Source organism: Macaca mulatta, chromosome 14 (assembly GCF_049350105.2).
Source record: "Macaca mulatta isolate MMU2019108-1 chromosome 14, T2T-MMU8v2.0, whole genome shotgun sequence".
Lineage (NCBI taxonomy): Eukaryota > Metazoa > Chordata > Mammalia > Primates > Cercopithecidae > Macaca > Macaca mulatta.
The window spans coordinates 88,143,724-88,149,056 of NC_133419.1; the positions used below are offsets into that span (position 1 = coordinate 88,143,724).

At 37.0% G+C, this 5,333-nt stretch overlaps 1 non-coding gene across 1 annotated transcript; it reads left to right on the plus strand.

Annotated features, from left to right (window-relative positions):
* Nucleotides 1-5,018: 5,018 nt before the first annotated feature.
* LOC114672468 (U6 spliceosomal RNA) lies at nt 5,019-5,122 on the plus strand. Its single transcript, XR_003722884.1, has one exon. It is a non-coding gene; the product is annotated as a U6 spliceosomal RNA (small nuclear RNA).
* Nucleotides 5,123-5,333: the final 211 nt, after the last annotated feature.

Sequence of the window (5,333 nt, forward strand, 5' to 3'; positions counted from 1 at the left end):
GTACTGCATTTCTATTTGCTAAATCTGACAGTCCTGAATAGGAGTGAAAGTAACAGGCTCTACTCCCAGGTATGGTCCATGCAAACCTTCTGTGTGTTCTCCTCCTCGTCTTTCTCCATTAAACCTGGCTCGATGGAGACAATATTCAGGAAAACTTCATAAGTCATATATTTGAAGATGGAAGGACCACTATCAATCAGTTTGGGTTTCTTCCGGAATGGGATCCTTTAGTTTGGTGCATTCGTGACTACATGAAGGAGAGTCACCCACTAACTCATTCACTCTCTCTGTTCTGTTATATGAGCAAGAAAGAAACATCTACTGTATCTGAGTGATAAGTGTTGGATTCTGTTTTCTTCAGCAGCTAGCCTACCCAGCTGATACATTTAGTATATGACAATAACCACGTGTGCAAACCAGCAATTAATCTTCCCTACAACTTCCTCAAGCTGGTATTGTCCTTGTTTTATCCATGGGGTTAATAAGACCTAGAAATATTAAACAACTCACCAATTTATCAATTGATTTATTATCAATTATCAATTTATCATTGATTTATTCTAAATATAATTATAAAACAGGTTACTTTTGGAGATTATTTGTGATTATTTGTGAATTTGAATAATAAATATTCCTTATAATCTGTAAGTCTTCACATTTAAGTGAGCCTCAAATTTTATTTTTAAATTAATTATTTGATCTGAGAGGACCATTCAAAAGATTCAAAAGGGAATACATTTAAAAATCAATCTCACTGTTACCCCCATTACCCAGCCAACCAACTTTCTATCTAGGAAGTGACATTTCTGGTGTGTGTGTATGTGTATTTTCATATATATAAACATTACATACACACACACACGCACTCTTCTGTTTCAACACAAATGGTTGTATCCTATTGTGGAAATAATGAAAAAAATCCCACTATATTAGATAAAACAGAAGCTATTTATTCAGAGCTTGGAAATCGGTCACCATCATTGTGTTTGACAGAAACTCAAAGGCAGGCAGGGCAGTGAGAAAACTTTATAGTGAAAAGAGGACAAGCCTTCAGGTGTGCTCTGAATGGAGGCTGTTGACATGAGAAAGTTGGAGGTGAGGTAACTAGAGGCTAGGGTATCATCTGTGATTGGTTTAGAGAGCATATTTGACCTACTCTGGTTGGTCCTAAGTTGGAAGTCAGGATGAAAGTCTGGAAAAGCTGGTAGTCATTGACCAAGCTATGACTGTTCTAGAACTATTGCTACAGAAATTATGGTTTGGCTTCCTGGGATGAAGGTTTTAATTAGATGAAGAGTTTTAATTGTCATATGTAGTCTGGCCACTGTCTACTTGTATATTCAGTATCTCGCTATGCATATTATCTGGATGTTGATTTTTAAAAATTTTCATTCAGCAGTAATATTGAGCTTGTTGGTGTCTAATTCTATGAATTTTAATACAAGGATTGATTCATGTAACTATTATCTCAATCAGGATACGGATCAGTTCTATCACCCAGACACACTCCCTCTTGCTAGTATAAACAAACTATTACTGAATTTTCTAGCTCAGCTACCTACTGAATCTGTTATACCATATGATGTCAGTATCAATTTATTTCAATTCAGCAATGAACATATTTTTCTATCTGATTACATAGTTGTGATAAATGAAAAACCTGTTACTAAATAGTACCAAATAGAGATAAAAATATTAAACGTTGTGACTCTGGAAGCTTGGGAGGAGAAGAAGCTCTCGTGGTCACTATAAAGTTGTAAGGAGGGATGGATATGTAATCTGAAGAGAATCAAGTGCCTTCAAATATACATTTCATTGCATGGGTATAAATATATCTGTGTGATTCTGTTTATTTTGCAATGATATCAGAACTCTGTGTCATGCCTTGCACTAATGATGGCATATGGAAATTAAGGTAACATTTTTACCTTCTACAATTTACATTACTGGAGAAGCTTACCAACCAACCAAGTAACCACCCAAACAAACAGTGTGTTCAATGCTATGACAGACACATGAAAACAGTGTACTGAATCTAGAAGGTGGGCACAGGTGGAGCAGGGAAGACTTTATCTAAACCAAGGAGATCCCTCTCTCTCATCTCCTCATAGCAACTATAATTTGGCAATCATCCATAGATAAAAGTGCCATTGTGGGAGCTTTGAAAGTCAGATAGGAGATTGTAAAACCTCCATGGAGCCCAAGACAGAGGAGGGCTGTCCAACTGTGGTTCTGGCTATCACTAGATATGTCCTTGTCCCCCTGTAGACTCAGCGACATCCTTGTTAGGCCTTGGTCTTATCACTAGAATCATGTGACAAAGGCTCTGGGAAAAGTCACACCCACCTGTGCCAAGGGAGACAGCCCCCCGACCTCATTCCTGGCTGTAGATCCTGAAGTAGCCCTGTAATTTGGCTCCAGCTCCTCTCAGGAGTGATCTGAGAGCAATCCTGTCCACAGGGACCTGTTGAGAAACACTCCTGCTCATTGGCCCAGGGACAGGCCAGCCCCCCTTGATTCCACTGTAAGTCTTGAAGTGATCTTCCAACCTAGCTCCATCTTCTTTCAGCTATACTCCAGGAGCAGTCCTGCCCACTCAGTGACCCTCTGGGTGACATGCCCATCTGTGCCTCCAGAGTCAGGCCTGCTGAATTTGGTCTGACAGTATATCTTGAAGCAGCCTTATTTTTCAGCTTCAGTCGTATTTTGCCTCAGTCCAGGGAGCGTTCTGCCTTCCAAGGAACCTGGCAAGAGGCATGCCCATTCATGTCCCTGGAAGTAGGCCTGCCGACTCTAGTCTCAGTTGTGGACCCTGATGCAGCCCTGTGACTCAATTCCAACCCCTCTCAGTCTGGAGCCAGTCCTGCCTGCCCAGAGATCTACCCAGTGACCCAGTAGGAGACCTTCCAGTGACTTGGAGGAAGCCACATTTATCCACAGTAACAGGTCTTTCAGCTGTAGACTCCACTGGAGAACAGGCTAAAGTGCTATTTGATCATGATCCTAAAGGCAATACCATCACATGAGGACCCACCAGGAGAAAGTTTTTACCTGTTGAAATCAGTTCTATAAAGACTGAAAGAGATAATTGTTCCTTCAAATGTACAGACACCAACACAAGGCTACATTGTACAATCCAGAATCAGGCAAGCATGACACCACCAAAGGAAACTAATAGACCTTGCACAACCAACCCCAAGGAAATGGTTAACTATTAGTTGGATGAAAAATAATTCAAAGTAGTCATGTTAAGGAAGCTAACTGAGATGCAAGAGAACACAGATAGAAAACAAAATCAGGGAAACAATGCATTAATAAAATGAGTAGTTTAATAAAGAAATAAAAAGTATGAAAACAACCAAACAGAAATCTTGAAGCAGAATGATAAAATGACAGACTAAAAAATACAATACAGATCTTTAGTAGCACGGTCAATCTTGCAGAAGAAAGAACCAGCGAACTCAAGGCAGGACATTTGAAATTAGCCAATTAGAGAAACAAAAAGAAAAAAATAAAGTGAAGAAGGCATAAGAGTCCTATGAGACACCTTTAAGTGAATAAATTATGAGTTTTGGGAATTTGAGAAGGAGAGAGAGAAAGGGGCAGAAATATTATTTAAAGCTACAAACTTCCCAAATTTTGGAAGAGATATGGATATTCAGATACATAAAGCTTAAAGAACCCAAGCCAAGCAAGATCAACCTAAAGAATAATACCCCAAGGCACAGTATAATTAAATTGTCAAAAGTGAAAGCCAGAAAAAGTTTGAAAGCATCAAGAGAAGAGATCATCATACACAATGGAACCCCCATAAGTCTATCAGTGAACTTCTTAGCAGAAATTTTACAGGCCAGAAGGGAGTGGGTTGATATATTCAAAGTGCCAAAAGACTCAAACTAACTGCTAAGAATATATATCTAGAAAAACTGTCATTTAGAAATAAAGGTGAGATAAAGATATTTCCAGATAAACAAGAGCTAAGGGATTTCATCACTACTAGATTTGACTTACAAAAATAATAGTCTTTTTTCAAGTTGAAATGAAAGTTTGCTAAGTAACAACATGAAACACATGAAAGTGGCAAATTTACTGGTAAAGGTAAATATATAGTTAAAATCAGAATATTCTGATGCTGTAATGATGATATGTAAGTCACTTTTAACTCTAGAATAAAAGTTAAAAGGTCAAAGTTTTAAAACTAACTATAGTTCCAATAATTTTTAATGGATACACAATATAAAAAGATGCAAAGTGGGACATCGATAGCATAAAATGTGTGAGGGAGAAGAAAAACTGAAGAGCTTTAAATGCAGTTGAATTCAAGGTGTTATCAGTTTTAAACAGAATGTTATAAGATGTTTTATGTAAGGCCTATGCTAATTACAAAGAAAAAGAAACTCTGGTGGATACACAAAGGACAGAAAGAAATGAAAGCATACCATCACAAAATGTCAACAAATCATAAGGGAAGATAGCAAGAGTGAAAGAAAGAAACAAAGACATTACAAAACAGTCAGAAAACAATTACAAATGACAATAATAAATTATTTACCATCAATAATTACATTAAATGCAAATAATTTAATCAGAAGACACAGAGTGATTACATGGATTAAAAAGCAAGCTCCAACAACATACTGCCTACAAGCAACTCATGTTAGTCTTAAGGACACAAATAGGATGATAGCAAAGGGATAGAAAAAAATATTTCATACAAATAAAAACCAAGAGAGCAGGGGTATCTATTCTTGTATAATACAAAATAGACTTTAAATCAAAAACTGTCATAAGAGACAAAGAAGGTCACTATATAATGATGGAGGCATCAATTTACTAAAAGGATACAATGGTAAACATGTACACCCAACAGGAAAACACTTAAGTATATCAAGAAAATATTAACATAACTAAAGGAAGAAACAGACAATAGTTAGAATACAATAATAGTAGCAGATGTCAACATCCCACTTTCAACAATGAATGTATCATACAGACAGAAAATCCATAAGGAAATGTCAGTGCTCACTTTGGCAGCACACACACTAAAATTGGAATGATACAGAGATTAGCATGGACCCTGCACAAAGATGACATGCAAACTGGTGAAGCATTTCATATTTTTTTATTATCAGAGCAAAGCAAATCAAAACTACAGTGAAATAATATCTCACCCCAGTTAAAATGGATTATACCCAAAAGATGGGCAATAACACATGCTGTCAAGAATGTGGAGAAAAGGGAACCACTGTACACTATTGGTGGGAAAGTAAATTACCACAACCACTATGAAGAATATTTCAGAGGTTCGTTAAAAAACTAAAAATAGAGATATT